Raw genomic sequence first — 24,767 nt, forward strand, 5'->3', positions numbered from 1 at the left:
GTGCTTTCAACCTCTCAATGACTATACATTATCAATACAATAATGCAACTAGCTGGCCTAGAGTACATCACCTTCAGTTACGCAGATACTATGTACCTCCTCAGTATAATCTTCTATCATTTCACCAAAGGCATCCTACACTGTATGGAGCCGGTCCCCTGTGTCAGCACTAACTGCATCTCCATGAATTTGCTAGAGTGTTTCCTCTGCTTAGAATTCCTGTCCTCTGTCCTAGCCCCCATCTGTTTGTATCTGGTAGATACAAATAAAATGTTAAATCTTCTGTGAATCATATATGTATTATAGGACTTACCACCTTGTGACATAATTAATTTTTAAAATGTATCTCTTGTCCACTAGATGGTGGGCTTTTGCATGGGCTAGACTCAAATTTATGAATCTTTTAGAGTAGCATTGTTAGAAGTTATATATCTATCACATACATAGAGCAAAATTCATGCCACAAAGTTATTGTTCAATATAATATAAAATGAATAAAAAATATACTTGTTCAGCCCTAGTTGCTTATAAAATGCCGTACATATCATCTTGCAGGGGCTCTACTCCTATGTTTCCTAATTCAATTTTTTATAAATCAAATAATGTCGGCAGCTTTCAATATTTATAGGAAATCTTCAGTAATTCCATTGGAAAGCAAAAAATCCTTTTGAGAGCATGTTACAATGTTACTTTTGCATATCCTTACTCTTTCTTTTCTTTAAGTTATATTGAGCTATTTGTCTTTTAAAGCAGAGTTCATCTGTATTAGTGATATCAAATTATACATTTGAACAAATGCTTTTCTCTCTCTGGATGTCACTGAATGTACATCAGGGCTAATGCTTAGGTTTTTAAATCCTGGGAGAAAGAGAAAATGCAGCTCAGGCCCACACATAGATAGACATTTACATGTTTTTAAAACCAATGCAATGACTCTGCAAGAATTGCATGGGCAACATTTGAATTCGAGTAAAATTTTAAAAATCCATGTTTCAAGTTAAATAAAAGGTATACCTTCCTGATGCTCCTAACTGCTAGGAAAAATGCTAAGATTAAAGAATGACTCTATTAGTTAAGACTGAATTAGATGCCTGTTTTCAAGTATTGTATCATTTCCTTGGAAAGGTCAAGAATATGGCTATTTAGAGTTTTGAGTTTTTAAGAAGAACAGAGTATTGAAAACATATTTTGTAATCAGAACATAGATTAAATAAATGATCACTCAAAACAAAACAGGTAACACAGTTTCACAAACTTTCTCTTATTTTTGACTTTCCCCAGCCTCAATTTCCTATACTATATTAGTGAGTAAGGGACAGATAGAGTAAAATAAAAGGAGGGTGTTTATTATATATTCTTGTTCTGTTCTCGAGTACTGTCATGTTTTAAATTAAATACTTGAAATGTATATTTTCTGTACAAAATAGCAAATGCATTGAAGAACTGGGATAAAATCATGATAATTAGCTCAGAAATTCATTCAATGACGTAAACCAGAATTGCCAAATATCAATAGCAATTTACCTGGAATTTACCTGGGTGCACCTTCAGAGCTTTAATGTATGAGGTTATGTCTATATTGGTCAAATGAAAAGGCAGGTGATTCAATATCCAAGCATCTTTCTTACTAAGGGGAAAATAAGCAAATTGGTAGTTTTTCTATGTTGGCTCTCTCATTGTTACACAAAAAGCATTTAAATGATTACTGTTTGTGTTTCTCACTATATGTTTCCAATTCACAAACTTAATTATATTTTCAGAATTTAAATTTCATTTGTCAAAAAATAACTATTGTTTCTTAATTATCACAGAATTTTATTGCTGGAAGAGAGTTTTAAAGTTATCTATTTCATTGTTTCTCAACTAGATAACTACATGTTCAATTGGAAAAGATAAAGCACATTTGCGTTTTTGAAACCCCTAAACTAAGGGAGCAGAGAAGAGGCAGAATAGAAGGAGGTGAAGAAGAGAATGGAGATGCATTCTCCCGAAGATTGCAGGAAAAGAAAAAGACACAGGCACTTAATACTTTGCTGAGTGGATCTTCGTTTGGTTAATGTGAACCTAGCTCCACATCTCATTTTCAGGTGAAGTGAGGACCATAAAATCTCACATTCTTTGTCCAATAGGAGGTACAAAAGCACAGGCATTCCCTAGTCAAGCAAGCTTTCCACCTTACCACCTAAATGTAATTCTCATAATCTTGGAACTGTAGCCTAACTGGAAGACTTTTCTTTCTTTCTCTTTGCACTTTTCTAAACTTATGTGAAAACTTTCCCATTTTTTCAGACATCTGGCAAATGCATAGTGAGGTACACTGAAGTACCATAAATCTAGATGCCAAAACACGTTTCACATTAATGTTTTCTACTTCTAATGGGAAAATAAAATTTATTAGAGGTACATACTTATGTTTTCTCCTTCTGTAACTAAGTGGCAAACCCTTATTCATCTTTCAAATCTTTGCCTGAATTTCATCTCTACATTCTCAGTTTTCCTAGGGAAAGTTAACCATGCATTTTACTTTGCTGGACTAAATTTATGGCTTGTGGACTTTCTAATGTTGTACTTATAACATTGCAACTTATTTTTCACATGTCAACACTTTAACTAGACTTTAAGCCCTTTGGAGCGAGAACTGTCACTCTTACTTCAGGGACTGGTAAAGTGGCTGTCACGTATTACATGCTCCATAAATATTTTATTTTAAAATGTTGTTTGATTATTTGTAGAGCAATATGGATTCTAGAAATCATTTATGTTTGGTGAATTTTAAAGTCACCACTTTATGCATCATCGTATGCAAAATATCATTCTCTGGGTGAATTTTCTGGTGATACTTTCATCTTATCTTTCTGAGTTCCAGTATTTATAGCATTTTTCTGTAAGGTAGGGGTATCAGTGTTCAAATCCATTTTACCTTAATAATGAAACTGCAAAGTAATTCTGGATCACAAGTGCTGTCTTTCAAAACAGGATTATTATAGTGTTCAAGACAGCTGCCAGAGATGAATGCACTTGCTTTGTTTTGTTAGCTGACCTGTTGATGTAACCTGTGGTTTTATATTTAAGAAGGCATAAACAGTTTGCAATTTTGTATCTGTTAGAACCAACTCCAAGAGACTGGCAAATAGAAAATAATTTCTATTTGAAATTATGTCACCTGTCTGATTTGGGGTGAGAATATATTAGTGAAGACATTGTGAAAAAAAAGTCCTAGTAGCTTTCTTATGACCATTCTAATCATTGCACAGGATAATTTGTAATGCTCAATTTACATTCTTGATCTAGGTATTTATAATAATTTTCTAAAACAAAAAAGAGTCCATTTCAGTCTGCAAAATATGCAATTTTCTATAGACATAGCTTGCTCTTAGTAAATATATTCAATATCTCACGCACAGTTTTAAAATTTTCAAAATTAATTGCTTAACAGCTTTCAATTTCTATACTCTATCATTGGTTCAAATACCCATCAATGAGTAACCAAGAGTTTAGTAAATGTAACTTGAAAATATGCAAGACTTCAAGAGAGGCACAACTCTTACGACTAACATTATTGTGAGAATAAACCATTTTCTCAGCTCCAAACCTCAAGACAGCTAGTGTTTTCTAGACCCAGTGTCTGGAAGTGAGGAAGAAGAGAAGGAATTATTTCTGTGTAGGCTGTAGAAGGACAAGGCCCAGTGCTGCCTGTTGTGGGTAATAACCCATTTAGATTTCCATTCATCTGGAATATCTTTTCTGGTATGAGTGTCCATTTTAAGTAGGCAAGAATGGAGTAGTAAGGGAGGACACAATAGTTTTTAAAAAATCTGGTGTTTGAGATTAAAGATGTTATGAGAAGGGATTGAAGGAGGCAAGATGTCCATTTAATAATAATAGCCAATATTTTTTGAGAGCTTACTCTGAGCCAAATGTAGAACTCTTTAATCCTAGAGACTATATATATATATGGTCCCATCGAATCCTTACAACAGCTTTATAGGTTCAATACTATTACCCCTCTTTCACAGATAAGGAATATGAAGCCCAGAGGACTTGTCCAGCTAATTTGCCCAGAAGCCTAATGGCTAATGGGTGGCATAACAAGTATTTAAATCCAGGCAGGCTAAGTCCCCAGCCCATTTACACATAATCATGAGGTCACAATTATCTCTGTTAGATGTGTGAGCCATTATTTATCCAAGGTGCAAGCAGGAATTAACTTCAGAAATAAGGGCTCACCTGAGAAATGGGATCCAAGGAGAAATGGAAAGATTTGTGTCCTTGAGTCAGAGGGAAATCTACTTTCCTTAGATGGTGGGGTGGATAACTTGTACCTAGAAGAGGAGGTGACAGCAAGAAGGAGAGACTTGTTCAGTATTCTCTCTAAGAGATGTGAGGTCCACCTAGGCATGGCACTGATGGAACAGAGAGTAGGACATTAAGAGGGATGAATAGTTCATGCATCCGTAGTTTTACCTGTTAATAGGAGGAATATTTGGAACACTCACTACCTTTTCCTACCTCTCTAGTATGTGCAAATGTATGAGAAACATTTATTGACATCTGTGTGTAAGAGGCACCATGCTAGATGCTGATGATACAGTGGTGGATGAAACAAACATGGAAACAAACACAGATGAAACAAACACAGAACCTGTCTTGTGTTCTCAAGGTCTAGCTGGGAAATAGGTATTCATCACAGTGTAAAATAAACACTTTAAATGTGAAATTGAAAGTGCTACAAGTGTCAAAGAGAGACACACAGGGCTAAGAGCTCTCTGATAAGGAAATTTAATCTGCTTAGCATGTTAATGGACTGTTTCTCTAGGGAAGTGAGTCTCTGACTTTTTAAAAAACATACATACAGTGTTTGTTTGTCAACTGTATCTTGACAAAGCTAGAAAAATGGAAGCAGATGGCACACATTTTCGTTTGTGCAAGATGAATAATTCCTAGAGATCTACTGTACAGCATAGTCTTTCTAGGAAATAATAGTTGTTTTATATTTTGTTTCTTTTTTAAGTTTTATTTTAGGTTCAGGACGTACATGTGCAGATTTGTTTCATGGGTAAATTTCATGTTGCTGGGGTTTGGTGTACCAATGATTTCATCACCCAGGCAGTGGGCATAGTCCCCGACAGGTAGTTTGTTGACTCTCACTCTCCTCTCACCCTCTATCGTCAAGTAGGCCCCAGTGTTTTTTGTCCCCTTCTTTGTGTCCATGTGTACTCAATGTTTAGCTCCCACTTATAAGTGAGAACATGCAATATTTGACTCTTTATATCTGCATTAATTTACTTAGGATAATGGACTGTAGCTACATTCACTGCTACAAAGGACATGATTTCATTCTTTTTTATGGCTGTGTAGTATTCCATGGTGCACATGTACCACATTTTCTTTATCCACCACTGATGGGCATCTTGGTCGATTCCATATCTTTGCTATTGTGAGTAGTGCTACAATAAACGCATGAATGCATGTGTCTTTTTGGTAGACAATTAATATTCCTTTGAGTGTATATCCGGTAATGAGATTGCTGGGTGAATGGCAGTTCTGTTTTAAGTTCTTTGAGAAATCTCCATACTGCTTTCCACAGTGGCTGAATCAATTTACATTTACACCAAGAGTATATAAGCATTCCCTTTGCTCTGCAACCTCTCCAGCACCTGCTATTTTCTGACTTTTTCATAATAGCCATTCTGACTGGTGTGAGATGGTATCTCATTGTGGTTTTGGTTTGTATTTCTCTAATGATCGGTGATATTGGGCATTTTTTTCACATGCTTTTTGGTCATGTGTATGTCTTCTAACTACAAAGCTAATTAAGCAAAGAGATGTATCCCTAAGAATTTACAATGGATAACTTATATCGGCAAAGAATTTTATCAATGGAAACTAAATGTATTTTAACATTAAATCTGTATGAGCAACGGGAAATAAAGAACTCTGCAGCAACTTCTGAAGAACATAACATGTCAACCTGAATAATTCAGATGACGTTCTCTCTCTCTCTCTCTCTCTCTCTCTCTCCTTCATATGTATTTATCCCTTTATTTATTGGCATATTCTCAATATATTCACCCATTAAGTGCTTCTTAAAATTAGGTATAAATGAAAAAATATTTGGAGAGTTTGATAATTGCAGATTGCGTCTCTCATGCCAAGAGATTCTTTGACCTTAGTGTCCAGGGCAGAGTCTGGGAATCTGCATTATTGTCAGGAACACCGGACAATTTTGATGACGGGAACCAAATCCTAGCACCACAGTTGAGCAAATATAGCCCTAGTTTTTTTATGATCCATTCCATATTTGTATTTTATCCACTGTGCTTATTTAAATATAGTCTTAGTATTATAATATAACCTATATTTTATTCCATCTATTAATATTACCATCTTAGTGATATATAATATAACGTACAATCCACTTAACAGAAGGCTATATTTACATTTTCTGTATGCCTTCCCTGTTTCAGGTAAACTCAATTAGGTAATTGGAATCTCCAAACAAAACGATTTCTTTATCAAATTTAGATGTGCTAGCAGACCAAGAGCAAGATGAATGAACCAGTCAGAAGCTTTACTACAGCTATTTTTAAAACTGCCATGAAATACAAGAAATCACAAAAAGATGCCAGCAGACAGAGCTGTTAGAAGATTATAAGATTGTATAACATTTGCTCTTAGTTATTAGTGTTAAGAAAATAACTCAGTGATGATAAGGGAAGTGTAGAATGGATTCCACAAAATGAAAGTTTTATTCAAGAGTCATCTACATGTTAAAGGATTAAATTGAAGGTCTTAGTAATTATTTCTAAGAATGAAAAAAAATCATAAATGCATTGCCCATGCATGATAATATGGTCTTCAGAAGCTTAGGAGATCTTGCTGCTAAAATCCAAAAATGGAACTCAACCAAAATTACACTCCTTTTACATCCTGGTCGGTGTCTAACATTTTATAGTTTGAGCATTCTTCTGTCAGCTTCACTTTTTCTGCTTCATCTTTTTTTTCCCCAATATGGGTTACTGACACCTCAGCATGAATTACCTTAGAGGCTTTCCTGAGAGTAGGTTATCATGGAGGGAGGGAGAGGATAAAGCACCGAAAAGAAAATTCACATAGTTTATCTTTTAAACTTTGAAGGAGTCATCAATGGTGGAAAGAAAGATGCTGAAGAGAATGGCCAAATGCTAATATAATTATCTTGAACATAAATGATATAATCATGGGCTCAACAGGACTGAAATTGAGATTACAGGTTGAAGTCAAGGCAGTATGGAATGGCAGGAGTGACTGAAAGGAACTAGGGCTCAGAAAGATGGTCCATGTCTTTTTGTGGATAGGATTTGAATTATGTCTGGAATTGTTTTGAGTAGTGGTTTGAATTAGGGAAGAGAAAAAGGTAGCTAAAAAGCCTTTTAATAAGGGAATAGGGAAGGTGTGCAGGTGCTTGAATGAGAGAGTCATAGTCAAGAGTGGTGAGGCTGAAGTAACAGAATCCATGTGGCCCTGTGAGTGCCTTCCAGATGTACCAAAGAGGACTCTCTGGGGCCAGAGGGGGGATCCCATCATCTGTATACTTAAAAAGCACCTCCGGTGATTCTAATGTGGGCCTTCAGTTCAAAGGAGCTCATCTAGGCTATAGAGTTTGAGGGAAAGAATTGTGTGGATGGGACAGTAAAATTCCTATTTATTTTAAGAGATGTCATGAATTAAATAGCTAATAGGTTGAGTTCCACATTTCACTTTTCCAGAACTATCTCTGTTAAAAGAAATTTTACATAATATATATTATTTTCGTTGCTCAAAATACTAAGGTTCATTTGGGAAAATTCAAAAAGAAAGATGAAGAAAGAATTAATATAGTACTCATGCCATAAATATAGTTAACTTTTGTATATATTTACTCTGAGTTTTTTTCATTGTCATGTTTAAAAATATATGATTATAATGTACATCCAACTTCATATCTTGCATTTAAAATAAATACTATTTTTGTGGTAAACATTTTTCATTTTATATAGGTTTCCAGTAATTAGTTTAGTAGTGATGTCATATATGAATGACTATTAAATCATTTATAGGTATCACATTTCTGAATAAACCTAAGGTCACAAATTGGAGTGTAAACCTACTTATAATTTATGCTATTGTGTGACTTCTCTACTTTTCCTTATGTGCCTGTATGTCCCCTGTCCCACTTCTTCCTTCCTTCCTTCTTTCCTGCCTGCTTTCCTTCCTTCTTACTTCCTTCCCTTCTTTCCTGACGAGGAGGGGCTCTCTGTCATCCTTGCTAGAGTGGGATGAAGTAGAACAATTCAAAGAACTCCATAAAATACTGATGTATGCATGCCTGCACATATATACGGGCTTTTATTAAACCCTCTGTATAAGGGAAAAAAATAGATTCCTAATAGTAACTTTCACTGAAAAACATTCTGGGGTAATCATATGTTAAAGAACTAACATGAATAGCTAAATTAAATGGTTTCTCCATAAGTGAGCAAAATATAATATGTATAGACACGGTCTGAGAGCAAAAACTTCATGGTGCTCCCCCAGGCCAAAAGAAGCACCTAAGACTGCATCTTATCAAGTAGATATGTCCATCTGAAAAACATACATATAAATTGAAAAAATTGTATTATTTTATTCTTAATAAACACAACCACATACTAATGAGATATATGTGTGCCTGGCGGGCTCTACACAACTTCTCACGCCACTTCTACTCTCATTTCCTGTTCCTCTCTGACTTTCCACATGATAATTTCTTTTTATCACAGCAACTATTTCTTAAACCAAGCTTCATAAAAATATGTCATCAAAAGGGATGTGGCACAATTTCATACTGACCCTGTGAAATAGCTCATGCTGTACTTTGTGCAGTGCCTAATAGATATTAAATATTGGTATCTAACAGGTATTGAGCATGTCTGGGCTTTCCTCTAAAATGTCAAATACCCCATGAGCACTCATGTGAACTTGCTGTGGTTGTCTGGGTTACATCAGGGCAAAATTGGGAACCATGCACTTAGCATCATCTGAAAATTTTAATTTGTTCTACATATTTCATAGTTATATGCCTGTGAAAGTATTGAATAGTATGAATGTGAATAAATAACCCTTTTTCAGTGGAGTCAAACCAAATACCAAATTAGTAAATTTCACAATTAATTATGTGTAAATATATGTATATAAATATATATATCTTTAAAAGTTATATATATAAAACTTTTAAAATTAAGTAATATGCCTATGAAATAAAGTACTATGTATTTATATATATCAAATATATTATATAAATATATATATCAAATATATTATATAAATATATAAATATAAATATATAATATATTTGATATATATATAATCTAGTATATATAATATATTTGATATATATAATCTAGTATATATAATATATTTGATATATATATTATCTAGTATATATAATATATTTGATATATATATTATCTAGTATATATAATATATTTGATATATATATTATCTAGTATATATAATATATTTGATATATATATTATCTAGTATATATAATATATTTGATATATATATTATCTAGTATATATAATATATTTGATATATATATTATATAGTATATAGTATATATTTGATATATATAATATAGTATATAGTATATATTTGATATATATTATATAGTATAATATATATTATATAGTATATAGTATATATTTGATATATATTATATAGTATATAGTATATATTTGATATATATATTATATAGTATATAGTATATATTTGATATATATATTATATAGTATATAGTATATATTTGATATATATATTATATAGTATATAGTATATATTTGATATATATATTATATAGTATATAGTATATATTTGATATATTATATAGTATATAGTATATATTTGATATATTATATAGTATATAGTATATATTTGATATATATATTATATAGTATATTATATATTTGATATATATTATATAGTATATAGTATATATTTGATATATAATATAGTATATATAATATATTTGATATATATTATATAGTATATATAATATATATATTTGATATATTTTTTTTTCTGTTGGGGAAAGCTAAGTGATTTCACTGACTTTCAGTGTCAGATGTCCTTGTCAAATTTAATATATGCCTCTTATTTTACAGTGGAGAAATCTGAGGTTCAGATAGATTAAATGACATTTTCAAATCACATAGCAAGTGAACCACATGTTCAAGACATTGCTCAGATCTTCCAAGACCAAATTCTATGCATTACTCAACAATAAGGCCATGTATAGAGTACAGGTAGCTCTCCACAGTTCCTTCCTCCTGGGCTATACTACCCAATGAAAGTAGTGTTGAGAATGTGGCAGTTAAATATTGAAACTGGTTACCAGGAAACCTTGCATTGTGTTCTTGCCTAGGGTTTTAACAAGCTTAAATACCATTCAGTTTAAGTAAACCAATACAAGAGTAAATCTACTTAAAACCTACAGTCTGGAAGTAGAAATTGCCTCCTAGTGTAATTTTTCCTTTTTACAAATTGTTTATGTGTACTGAACACCATGTTCATCTAAGTGCACACATTGTAAATACCCCTTCTATTTTCATTGTGTATTCTTACCTATTGGGCTTCTATTGGCAGAGAAATTTTTAGATTTTGCAGTCTCTGGCTCTGCCTTTACTGGAAAGTTGCTCTTTAATGTGTGTATTGAACAAACAAACAACATCTAAAATATAGTATAAGGCACTAGGAATACAGCTAACAAGGGACATGAAAGACCTCTTCAAGGAGAAATACAAACTACTGCTCAAGGAAATGAGAGGACACAAACAAATGGAAAAACATTTCATCCTCACAGATAGAAAGAATCAATATTGTTAAAATGGCCATACTGCCCAAAGTAATTTATAGATTCGATGCTATTCCCATCAAACTACTATTGATATTCTTCACAGAATTAGAAAAAAACTACTTTAAAATTTATATGGAACCAAAAAAGAGCCATATAGCCAAGACAATCCTAAGCAAAAAGAACAAAACTGGAGGCATCATACTACCTGACTTCAAACTATATACAAGTCTACAGTAACCAAAATAGCATGGTACTGGTACCAAAACAGAAATATAGACCAATGGAACAGAACAGAGACCTCATAAATAACACCACAAATCTACAACCATCTGATCTTTGACAAACTGGACAAAAACAAGCTATGTGGAAAGGTTTCCTTATTTAATCAGTGGTGCCAGGAAAACTGGCTAGCCATATGCAGAAAACTGAAACTGGACCCCTTCCTTACACCTTATACAAAAATTAACTTAAGATGGATTAAATACTTAAACGTAAAACCCCAAACCATAAAAACCCTAGAGAAAATCTAGGCAATACCATTAACGACATAGGCATAGGCAAAGACTTCCTGACGACAACACCAAAAGCAACTGCAACAAAAGCCAAAATTGACCATTAAACTAAAGAGCTTCTGCACAGCAAAGTAAACTATCATTGGAATGAACAGACAACCTTATACAATGTGAGACAAGTTTGCAATATACCCATTTGACAAAGGTCTAATATCAAAAATCTACAAAGAACTTAACTAAATTTATAAGAAAAAACAACGCCATAAAAAAGTGGGCAAAGGATCTGAACAGACACTTCTCAAAAGAAGACATTACATGGTCAACAAACATATGGGGAAAAAGCTCATTAGAGAAATGAAAATCAAAACCACAGTGAGATACCATCTCATGTCAGTCAGAATGGTGATTATTAAAAAGTGAAGAAACAATAGATGCTGAAGAAGCTGTGGAAAAATAGGAACACTTTAACACTGTTTGGGAATGTAAATTAGTTCAAACATTGTGGAAGACAGTGTGACGATTCCTCAAGGATCTAGAACCAGAAATACCAATTGACCCAGCTATCCCATTACTGGGTATCTACTCAAAGGAATATAAATCATTCTACTTTAAAGACACATGTACATGTATGTTTACTGCAGCTCTATTTACAATAGTAAAGACATGGAACCAACCCAAATGCCCATGAATGATAGACTAGATAAAGAAAATGTGATACATATACATCATGGAATACTATGCAGCCATAAAAAGGAATGAAATCATGTCCTTTGCAGGGACATGGATGAAGCTGGGAGCCATCATCCTCAGCAGACTAATGCAGGAACAGAAAATCAAACACTGCATGTTCCCACCCATAAGTGGGAGTTGAACAATGAGAACACATGGACACAGGGAGGGGAACAACACACACTAGGACCAGTTGGTGGTTTGGGGGCGAGGGGAGGGAGAGCATTAAGACAAACAGCTAATTCATGTGGGGCTTAAAACCTAGATGACGGGTTGATAGGTGCAGAAAATCACCATGGCACAAGTATACCTACGAAACAAACCTACACGTTCTGCACTTGTATCCTGGAACTTAAAGTAAAATAAAATAAAATAAAATATAAAACTACAAATGCAAACAATATATATACTGCAAGGCAAAGGGATGGGTAATGATATTTCTCTTATACTATCATCAATTCCTTCCCTTCATTGTATATACATGCCATTTTCTCATTCACAGTTAGAGTATATTCCTCTTCTCCCTTTGTATATAGTGTGATCTTAGAGACTTGTTTCCCCCAAAGGATCAGCAGAAGAGATGTTCTGGGCCTTGAGAGGTCATAAGAAGTCTTATAGTTTCTGCCTGGGTCACATAGAACACTCTCTTTTAGAAGCTTCTCTCTTTGGAAAGCTAAAATCCATGTTATAAGTCTAAATACTCTGAGATTGTCATGTGTAAACAGGGGGAAGAATGAGCCTCCAAGTACTATCACCAACTCAGCCCAGGAGCCAGGACATGTGAGTCAAGTTACCATCATTCTTCAGTTGATGCCACGTGGATCAGAGTTGAACCGCCTAACTGGGCCTTTCCTGAACTTCTGACCCACAAAGAGCAACATAAAATAATTGTTTTAAGCCACTGAGTTTTGGGGTAGTTTGTTAGGTTGCAATAAGAAAGCAGGGTAGGATGATCACATGCCCTTTTAATGTCACGTTGGAGCATCATCTTAAGACCCTAAAGGTCAGTTGACTTGCCAGGTTAAAGTGACTTACTTAGTTTGACTTATTGTGTGCCCTAGATTACAGTCCAGCTGCATAAAATCTGATGCAAACTTATAGAAAATTGTGAAATTTTATTTTTCCCAGCAGAGATGTAAATAATTTCTGCCTGGTGAGAAATATAAGTCCAAAAGTTATGGCTTTATAGCACAGCAGGATATCTGCCACTTTTGCATTAACGCATCAGTCTTATCCAGGATTCTTTCTTTCACTGACTATATATGCATTCAAAGTAGGATTTTGGGATCCTACTTTGAACCAGCTTTGTTGTTGTGCCGGTTCCCTTTAATTTATCAATTAAATAGATCTTTGACATATACTCACTATATATTTTGTTTGAGAATAATGTCTTTAACTTTGGAAATTATACTTTGACATATGTAAAAGATTGTTCTTCACCACTGGGTTCTACATTGACTCAGTATCACATATCCCAGTTAAATGCAATGGAGAAATATATTTCATAAAGAAGATGGTATCCCAATGCTGGTTAAAGCCAAGAAGGATTTCTATCTAGGTTTACAAAGGGTTGGGGTACCTCCTCCATAAAGCATTTCTCTAATTCTTCCCATACACAAGATTCATTTAAAACAAAAACAAAAACAAAAACAAATGACCATTCCTCCTTGGGGTCTCAAAGCTGCTGTCAGAGTCCACTCAGAAATCTCAATCTGTTTAATGTATTTCTTTATTTAAAAGCCTGTGTACCCTTAACAGACTAGAGACAACCAATAGCAGGTCTGTGTGCAATTCATCTTTACATGGACAGTGTCTAGCATACAGCCTCAATAGAGATTTGTTTATAGGAGTGGTGGGTAATAAAATCATATATGTATTTTATATAATTCTTTTGTATAATAAAAGAGTAATAAGTCATGAATTAAATGCTACTTTCATTATTCATTTCATGTTCTGAAATTTTTATTTTGAATAGAACATTTCACCATCTCCAAAATGCTATGTGAAAACTGTATATAAATCTTTCACTTCCCCTTTCTCAGGAGATATCAATAGTAATTTGGCATGAGAAAGAGGTTTGATTTTACTTGTACTCTTTTAAAAAAATTAAAACTTAAATTTGTTTTCAGTGTATGATTCAAAAATATATATCAAATTATGTCTCTATATGCTACAAGGATAAACACTCATTAAATAAAATTGAAAGTTCTAAAATGGTGCATGTTTCCTCTTTAGCCATGGGTCTTCTGTGCATGTTTCAGATAATCAAATGAAAATTTGCATTGATTAAATTCTGAATTCCACTTAAAAATGTCCCCTCCTTTGTTCTTAGTTAAAATTCAAACTGTGAATCATTTGCATTTAAATACCCTTTTAGATTTGGTTCCTTATCAGTATCAATATCCATTTGGATGATTGCTAAAAAGTAAAAATCTCAGCAACATGCTGCATATGTTGCTTATAATCCTGCTTAATTGCTTTGAATTTGCAATTAAAAACTCAAAACAAAAATAAAAAGCCAAATCCATAGAAATAAAAATCATAGCAAATGATATGCCCAATTTAGGAAGTAGCATACATTTTACTTTGAATGACTACTTGCTTTTCTTGAATAAGACACCTGCCTTATTCATATTGCATACAAACATTTTAAGAAATTTAGCCTATCAGATTTGTGAAGTTCACGATTTGATGACCGTTTCTTGCCCATTCAAACTTTACTGGACTACTCACTACAAATGAAGGTCAGAGAAGGAAGTCAATTTTTCATCAGAACAAACTTGATTAGATTGACTAGTTTTTCAAAAAATGGAGTTTTTTTAAAAAAAATTATTCGAAAATAGTACATTTATATAGACTTTTTTATATGTGTATTTGATGCAGCCCCAATTATATATGTTCAGGTATTAACTCCTTCTGCTCCTTCTCCTCCATGAAAGGAAAAGCAGGCATAGATCCAAACAGAAATATCAATATGACCTATTGAGAATCTATATTATAACCAAATGGCCATTAGGATATCTAGGTTCCATAATTTTTGCTACAAGGCAGTTATTGAAACTTTAAATACTAGTTCTACAAGAGGGACTTAATAAGCTTAAAAATAATCACTAAATGTATGGAGCATTTAAATAAAGCAAGACAATCAGTTTTAAATATACTAAACACCATAACTACATGTTCAGCTAGTTTGATTATTAATATTTCCTAACTAGGAACTCATTAGGCTTTGTTTAACCTAAGAAGTTAAGTACATGACTTTATTAGCTTCTCTGAGCTTTTCTTACATTACTGGAGTTAAGAGAAGTCTTCCACTTGAGCTGGCTGTGCTCACTCTTTGGTCCTGTGCTCTTCCTCCCTTCCTCAAATTTCTTCCTTTTGGCCAGTGGCCTGATTTGTGGATTTACTTCTTTTCTTTGGGAATCAGCTTCCACATTCCAGCCGAACTGCACTACTTTGTTCTGTCTGTGGTTTAAGTCAGGTTGATATGGCTTGCAAGTTATTCAGTAATCTGTCAGGGAACCCTGATATTAAAGTGAGAAAAAAAAAAGCTAGCTTTCTGGCAGAATGAAACCAGGAAACCCTGGAATCCAAAGAAACTTATTCTCTTGTGCTTTTTTTTCCTCCCGATTTAGTTTCCCCATATCCAAAAAGTCACCGCTTCAATCTTCCCCACCTGGGGCCACTGAAATTTTATACTGAACACTTTATGTGGACTCCATGTTACCTGAAGTATTTGCCTTTTCATGGAAGAAGCTTCTTGGTTTTCTCATCATTCAATTTAACCTTTGTGGTTAAGGTTTATGTAATGTGAACTTGGCTTAAGGAAAACATTTTTAAATGCCTTGCTCTTACTCCCTGCTGATTTATGTGAAAGAAATAACTGGACAAGGGTACTGCAAATATATCCAAGATTATTTCTCACAGTTTTGTCCATAACAACAATAACTAATGAGAATATAATCATACAGTTTATGACTAGGCAACCATTAAAGGAAGGATGTATATTTATATTAAGGAAATGGAAATATGTTTTTGACATATTTTTAAGCTTAAAAGTTGAGAAGGCAGGCTACAAGTTAATTAAAAGTAGATATTTTACACCAATATGCTGATGATGGTCTTGCTGGATGATGAAATTTTAGACTTTATACAGTCCACCACTTATGCTCCCTATGTGGCTACAGTTGTCATTCTCTCTACTGGGGCGGGGGGCAGGGAGTGCAGCAATTGGTTTCAGGACCCCTGCATATGCCAGAACCCTTGCATATTCATGTCTGGCAGTCAGCCCTGCAGAACCACATATATGAAAAATGGACCTTCTGTAAAGGCCATTTCACATCCGCAAACACTATATTTTCCATTTGTGTTTGGCTGAAAAAGATCTGAGTTTAAGTGGACCTGTGCAGTTCAAACTGTGCTGTTCAAGGGTCAACTATGTTTAGTTTTACATTAAAATTAACTACAATTAAATAAAATTTAAAATTTCAGTTTTTCAGTTGCACTAGCCACATGTCAAGTGCTCAATAGCCACATACGTCTAGTGGCTACTGTACTGCACAGCCCAGATACAAAACATTTCCATTATTGCAGAAAGTTCTGTGGGACTGCATTGCTTTAGATAATGCCTATTTCTTCTATGATGTTTTTGTTTATTCTAACTTTTTACAATGATTATAATTTTTATAATCAAAATAGCAATGAAATTATTTATACCTTGGGGGAAGCATCTTTGCTGTTAAAATGAAATTACACTGAAGGAAATCTATATCATGATTTTCTTTATCTAATAAGTATGTATCACAAGTGGTCCTCAATACTGATATTATTGAACTTTTTCTTTTTTAATGAAGAGCTTTTCTGAAATTTCATCTAGCTATCTAAAATATTTGGATTGTTCAGTTATTCAACAAATATCTTACTGCAGAGTCTCCTTGGGAACATCTATTCAACCAGAAATGGAAAAAAAAATTACTTATTTGGCAACTAATCTTTGGCTGTATTCCTTTTGTATTTCTGTGCATTGAGAAATGGTCAACGGCGTAGGGGAAATGATAGTAGAATTATGTTTTAAATATTTAAGGAGATTTTCAGACATCAAATACTAATATAACAGGTTACAATATTGGAGGCCCATGATGAGTCAGGCTGCTATTTATCTATCTATCTGTCTGTCTGTCTGTCTGTCTGTCTATCTATCTATGATTTCTTATTTATTTCGGCCTGTCCACTAGGAGTTTTGGATTTTTAAAAATTAATTTGGTTTATTTAAAATTCAGAAGATTTTTAACAATATGGATTTTGCTTCTCTTAAAAATCATATCTGACAATACTGAATCAAGATTTTTGCAGGCCAGCTGAGTGTAATCTGAGAAGCAATCTCCCCATTTAGCTATAGCATGTGCTTTTGTGCTCTTCAAGGTGTTATGGCAATCACCATTTTCCACTCTCCTACAACCTAGCATGCTGGTCCATTTATGCCATTGGCCCTAACCATGCAGGCATCTGAGTTTCAGTCTGTTCTCTATTTGAAGAGCAATCACAGCACATATTCTGGTTAGAAATGGAATTTCCTGAGCAACTAAATGATTTGATACAAAAGAAATCAAGCATCAATAATCTTGTCCTATTTCAATTTGGATTAATCGATATTTCACCACCACTTCCACAAACTCCCAAACTCCTGTCAGTGTCATAATTGGGTTTATGGACATTCATCAGAGTGGTTCGTTGTTACTACAATACACAGGATATGCATGCACATTTAAGGACATTAACTAGACTGTGATGCACAAAAGTGTCATAAGCTAATTCCCACAGCTCTCCTTGATAATATGATACACTATAAAGTGACTTTCATTTCAGTTTATCAGTTTCTCATCCAATTCTGAACTTTATTAAAGGACATTAATCATAGAGATCATTTACTGTTTTGAGGTTGCTGACTAGATGTCTGTGGAACTATATGAATCTACTAAGACAAATACTCTTCTATAAGAGAGTGAGACAAATAGTTGTTTACGGCTGCTAATATGCTTCTGAAAAGCAATTTTAAAGAAGATAAAACGTGTTTTGTGCAATCAATGTCAGTGAAATCGGTTGAATTTTCCAAAGCAATTGCTCTAAAAGACAACACTCATCTGTTTTGCTGGATATTTGATTTGTTTTTGTGGTCGTTGTTTAAATCCATTTCTACTCTTTTAAAGTTATAACTTATTGGTATATAGTTCATTCTTCACCAATGCAGATATATTGAGAAGAATGGAACCTGTCACATATAACACATATTTGGGCAAAGAGTACTTTCTTAAGGAAAAAACAAACAAACAAACAAAAAACAAACAAAAAAAACCTACAAAAAGACTTTAAGTGGAACTGTGTAGAACATGTTAAATATTTCCATTTCTGTTTACCTTTGTTTCTAGGTATTTGGAAAGCCCGGGCTGCTTTGATTTATAAACAATTCCTATACTCCTGTGGGCATAATTCTATATTAACTGAAGATGAATTTCAGGTTACACTGTAAAAATGCCTTACAAATGCAATACTATTAGGGTATGGAAAATCCTGAAGGAATTGAAAATCCAATCCATTTGAGGGAAGACTTTAATTAACATCTTGGAGAATATGTATTACCTTTTTTAACAGATAAATATATTTTTTTCATTTTAGAGTAGCAGAATCTAATCTTAATCTAATCTTTTAGGAGTATACTTCAGAGAAATTCCAAGCACACCAGTATGACCATCCTTATTTCAGAAATGACAATGCATAGAGGAAAAGTAATGTGTGCAAAGCCTCCGAACAGGATGGTTAAGTAACGACTTAGGTTACCAGTATCAGGCCTTGGTTTTTGTATGTAGGTAGCTCTACTGCCTCCTCTAAAAACGAACAAAGGAAAGAGAGACTGGCTGCAAACTTTTAGAAGGAATGGCTTCGAATAGGGTTCCTGGGAGGAATCCCGAGGAAACAGACGCTGCTGCTCTGCTGATTGTCTCCACCATCCTGTTTTGCTCCTACCCACTAATCCAGCCTGGGAGGCTCTGGGCATTAGCGGAAGGCTTCACCACAAGGAGACCAGGAGGGAGTATTCCAGAGGCATGCGCTCCTGGTGGCACGGGTGGCTTGGGTCAGGATCAAAGAGTGAAGGATCCGGAAGTCAGCTATCAGGAGAGAGAGAGATTGCTGTTTTATTCATGTCCTATAGCTTTCCTATCCTATCCCTATCCTAGCTTTTGCCCCCAGCCAGAGCTCACAACACAGGTTCCTGGCTATCGAGTCTGAATCTGCACTACTCAACTTATAAACTGTCTGCAGACACCTGTTAGGGAAATTGCGGATCATGGGCAGCAGGATCTGAACTCGCTTTACCTTCTTGTCTGGAGCACAGGGACCGCCCAGCTAGAGGAGCACAGCGCACTGCGCCCCAGCCCTGGGCGAGGGTGCGGAGGATTTGTTCTCGGTGAAATCCTGCTGGCGCTTTTCCGGGGTTCTGCGCGGATACAGCTCCCCATCTCTGCTCCTACACACAAAAAAGAAAACAACTCTCGATTGGAAGTTGTGGAATTTTCTCAGCCCCTACGAGGCGCGGGGATTCTCCAGCTCCGGCCCTCCTCCCGCCAGCCTGAGGTCTTCGCTTGCCTGCCTTGCTAGGGACCGCAGCCCCTCAGTCGCAGCTGGGTCTGTCCGCCCTGCCTTTGCCCTCGCCTTTTCCCGGGGCGGATTTGGTGAACTCGGCCTCAAGTCCAGGAGGTCTGTCTTCGCCGGGCCATCTCTCGCGGAAGTAGGGGGTAGAGAGCAAAGGGAGAGATTCGTGGAAGGGAAGGGAGGTAGGAGTGGCGCAAACGCCCAGAGTATCAAACTTGGGGGTGGCACAGTAGGTGACAGCAGCAGCTGCAGGTGGTGGCTGGGGACCCGCGAGGGGGCGCCCCTCTGGGTAGGGTCTGGCTGAGAGGGCTTGCAAGCCCGGGAGGCGGCTGAGAGACCCTGGACACTGTTCCTGCTCCCTCGCCACCAAAACTTCTCCTCCAGTCCCCTCCCCTACAGGACCATCGCCCGCAGCCTCTGCACCTGTTTTCTTGTCTTTAAGGGTGGGGTTTGCCCCCCTCCCCACGCTCCCATCTCTGATCCTCCCACCTTCACCCGCTCACCCCGCGAGTGAGTGCGGTGCCCAGGCGCGCTTGGCCTGAGAGGTCGGCAGCAGACCGGGCAGCGCCAACCGCCCAGCCGCTCTGACTGCTCCGGCTGCCCGCCCACGCTGCGCGGGCTGTCCTGGACCCTAGGAGCGGACGGAACCGGACTTGCCTTTGGGGACCTTCCAGGGCCCTCTCCAGGTCGGCTGGCTAATCATCGGACAGAGGGACTGCACACATCTTGTTTCCGCGTCTCCGCAAAAACGCGAAGTCCAGGTCAGTAAGTGTAATTCCTAACTCTGATTCACCTCCTGGGAACAAGAATATCCCTAGAGGAGCGCTCTGTTCCTATGAAGAGGGACATGAGGAGGTCCTCATGAGTGTATGGACTTTTTCCTCCTCCTTTAGGCGCGAGGTGGCGGTTTGGAGGATGTAATACCATCCCCATTTTCTACTTTCTCTAGATTTTCCCTTTTCTGTTGAAGATTATTTACTATTTCCTTGACCCTTCTTTGAGATAGGTCATTATCTTTCCAGAACAGTAAGTTGTTATTGTTCCTGCCTCTTTAAAAATCAAACACTTGTCTAAAGCAGAAGGTCCTATTGGATTCTCCAAAGCTGTTCAAGAGGAGACACATTCATTTAAGTGTTTGCTCATTTTACATCAGAAAGTCTCACCCACTGGCAGGAGCTTTTGGTGGCAGGGAAAGAGGCAACATTAAAAGCTTTGAGAGTTTTTGCAATAGGTACACATCACTTAAAATTCAGTGACATGAAATGGAGATGCTGTTTCCAAAGAAAGGCTTCCCACACCCTTTGGTGAATATTTTCAACTTTCTACTGATTAGCCAAACAATCATGTCTTGTATGCAGCATTCTTGAAACTTCCCTTCTTCCCCCTCCCCGGCCCCCATTCCTAGAACTAATTAGTGTAGGCAAATGCAGGGCTTTTGATTTCTGAGATTGATTTCTGAGATATTTTTCCCCGGGAAAAATGTTCTGGAAGATATTGTGCTTGATAAGATGTGTAGGTTTACTAAGGCCAACCTGTGACAATATTGTTGCAAAAAGCCCCCACAGATTTAAATATCTCTCCTCAAAGCATGAACTGGTCTCTGACTCAAATAACTTGAAGTTCTTTGAATCTTGGGTGGTCGGGTGTTGGGGAAGTCCTGAAACGCTTTTCCTATTCTGCAAAGAAATGTTTCTACGACGAAGTTTCTAAGGATTCCCTTATTCAGGAAAATTGTACCAGTAAAAGTTCTCTTTAAATGTCTTAAGTAATGTAAATATCTCATTTTGCCTTATTTCAAAGAAAGGTTATTCCCTTGTCTGCTTGCTGTTTCCTTTGTGTGCTTTTGATGGCAACTTCCTCTGTGTACCATTTTCCTTTTCTACTTTTCCAGAAGTGCTGTCATGAAATGATGCATTTTCTGCTCTGGGTAATGCTTTGACCTGGCTGAAGGCCAGTAACCTGCTTAAGCACAGCTAACACTGTCTATATTCTAATAGCTTGTAGCTCAACAACCATTCCTACAGAGAAGCTGTAAATAAAAGGGCTTCAAAATTTATAAAACAAGACTGAGAAGAAAAAGCAAAGCAAATCAAAAAATCAAGTACACTCCTTCTCCTAATACCCTTCAATCTCATGCTTCCTCTCAATTTAGTCAGGTATAACCTCCAAACTCCAGCCTCTTGGAGTCTCTTTAATTCGGTAAATGGCTAAATGGCTTGTCAGGATTGAGTAACTGTACTCTAAAACCAGGCTCTTTCTTAGTCTAGGGGATATGGTGTGGCCTATCAAACATACACTCCAAGATATGAATGGTTTGTTTCAGTTTTCTCTAATTACTAAGGAATGGAGCCACATGTGAAAAGAGGCTGGGGCTCCTTGGAACATTCTATGTGAAATTTATGCAGAGGTAGCAGGAATATATCAGTACAGCAAACACTTGAGTACATGGAAACTCTCATGTCTCTCTGTATAGTAACGCTCCTGTGGAAGGGGGAGTGGTGAGAGACAGAGAGACAGGGAAAGATGAGGAAAGAAAAAAAAAGTGAGATAAATGGAGAGGGGGAAAGAGAGTTGGGGGAGCAGAAACCTTCGAAACATAAAGTTTTCTTTATGGGTTATACTGACAATTTAAAATGTTATAATCAGGAATTAATTTAACAGGGTCTCAGGACAATTTTTTTTGTATAAGCAGTTATCTGATTAAGAATAAGAAAATAAGCATACGCATGTTATGTCATAGGAAAGAACCCTACATAGGCAGTTGTCTTCAGTAAAGGAAAGGATCAAAATTATACTTTCCATTTTGCTGACATTGATTATTCAGTAAAATTGTGCTTTCCTTTAGCTTTATATTTGTTCTGCCAAATTGCTGAGTACCTTTAATGTACTAGATAGTGTGCTAGGGATTAAACAATGGAGGAAGAAGGTCCAGGTTCTGTCTTCAAAGAGATTGCTGTGGTGGGTAAACGAAGGAAAACAGTCACAATGTGGCATGTGGTACATGCGGCATAAGAAGTGAGCACAGGGGCTTGGGGTAATTGAAAGGCTTCCCAGTTTAAAACAGGGAGGGCAGAGAGGCACGAACAATGCTCAGGTGTTACTGGAATTGGAAGTAAGGCAGTATGACAGAAGTGGACAGTATATACTGGGCTGTCAGCAGAGATGAGGCCAGAGGGATATGCAGGGATGAGTTCAAGAGAAGGCTCGAATGTCAGGCTAAGGAGTTGGGATTTTCTTCTATAAGCCAGTGTTGTCAACCTGTGGGTGCAGATCCTTTGGTGGGAGAGCAAATTAACGAAAGCATATATATATGTTATTATCAGATCATGCAAAACAGAATCTATTCAAGAATGTAAAAAAGGAGGAATTTAATGCAGATAGTTGATTAAACAAGTGATGGAAGCCAAACAATGGATGTTGAGACTACCTAGGGATTAGCAAGAGCAGGAAGTCATTACTGCCTCCAGCTGGATGGACATGAGGAAGAGGTAGTGTGACCAAGGCCCCCGGACCAGGGACACCCTCTGGAATCAGAATCACAATAGGTCTGTCCTATGAAAACCAGAGCTACAGAACTGCTGTAAAGGCACTGCCAAGAGCAGAGAGGAAGGAAGAAGAATATAGTGGCTTCTCCCTTCCTGCTGTCCTCCAACAGCCTGCCAGTGCCTCCCACTGACCAAACCCAGCCAGAATCCCAAGGACTTGGAGCTTGAAGATGTATTCTGTGAGAGTCAGCCCTCCCATGGTACTGAGCAGAACAGAACAGAGGAAAGGTGAGGGAACAAGCTGGGGGGCACATAGGCCCAGCCAGGCATTATCTGTGGGCTGAATAAATATATGACTCTCCTACAAATGGTGTTAGTTGCTATTAATTACAAACACATTCATTGAAAGGTTCATAAAAACAAATTCATAAAAGAAGCTCTGAACGAACAGTGGCAGCCTTTTGTGATTATGAATACATTTGAAAGGTACTACCACCATGGTGTTGGGCTCTGAATGCTTTAACACACTAAAAAAATGAAACTTATATTAAAAAAATACATCATATTGTTTCAAACAATCTGGAGACATTGAGGAAAACAATATGATCACATTTGAATTTCAGGAAAAAAAAAACATTTTAATATCAGAGTAGGCATTGTCCAGTAAAATGTGAGAGCCTTAGAGTAGAGGTACTATCCTCTTGTCTTCACCCGGCAAAAACCCTAGTTCAAGACATAGGTTTTTAAATGCGCGATGCATGCAGGTTTGAAGAAGTAAAGGCACCAGGATGGTAAAACCACCCCTGGCATTGAGTAGACACTCGATTATTTCTGTTAGGTGAATGAATTAATTAATAAATAAAAGCAAAAGAAGATGGGAGGTAAGTTAGAAGATGATTAAAGTAATTATGATAAGAGATTAAGAAGAATAAAACCAATGTTGTAGAAACGATGAGAAAATAACAGGTAGAAGAGATATGTAACATACTAGTCTGCGGGTTCTCTTAAATGTGGGGGCTAACAGATTTCGAGAAAGCATGAAATGTTATATGTTAGTTCAGAAGTTTATTTAAGATCATTCAAAAAAGCAACTGTTCCAACCCAAGTGTCCTTAGACCATTGAGTGGATAAAGAAAATGTGGTATGTAATACACCGCGGAATACTACTCAGCTGTAAAAAAGAATGATATGATGTCTTTTGCAACAAGTTGAATGGAGCTGGAGACCATTATTCTAAGTGAAGTAACTAGGATGGAAAATCAAATACAATAGGTTCTCATTTGTAAGTAGGAGCTAAGCTGTGGGTACACAAAAGCATACAGAGTGGTATAATGGACTTTGGAGACTCATAAAGGAGAGGGTGGGAATGGGAGTGAGGGATAAAAAAACTACATATTGGGTACAAGGTACACTTCTTGGGTGACAGATGCACTAAAATCTGATTTTACTACCATACAATCCATCCATGCAACCAAAAAACATTTGTACCCTAAAAGCTATTGAAATTAAGTTTTTAAAAAGTAACTCTTCTATATATTT

General features: G+C 36.3%; 1 protein-coding gene across 3 annotated transcripts in view; it reads left to right on the forward strand.

The window, feature by feature from the left end:
• The window catches only part of NPY2R (neuropeptide Y receptor Y2), a 44,410-nt gene that overhangs the window by 15,870 nt on the left and 3,773 nt on the right, over positions 1-24,767 (forward strand). Inside the window, exon 1 of one of the 3 annotated variants that reach the window (XM_054485366.1) lies at positions 20,075-20,504. The exons of 1 other annotated variant lie outside the window; for it this stretch is intronic. The gene's annotated coding sequence lies outside the window, so the exon portion shown is untranslated. Of the gene's footprint in view, positions 1-20,074; positions 20,509-24,767 lie in introns of those variants that run through there. One more of the 3 variants, XM_054485368.1, reaches the window with a different exon arrangement.

The sequence above is a fragment of the Pongo pygmaeus genome, chromosome 3 (genome assembly GCF_028885625.2).
Source record: "Pongo pygmaeus isolate AG05252 chromosome 3, NHGRI_mPonPyg2-v2.0_pri, whole genome shotgun sequence".
Lineage (NCBI taxonomy): Eukaryota > Metazoa > Chordata > Mammalia > Primates > Hominidae > Pongo > Pongo pygmaeus.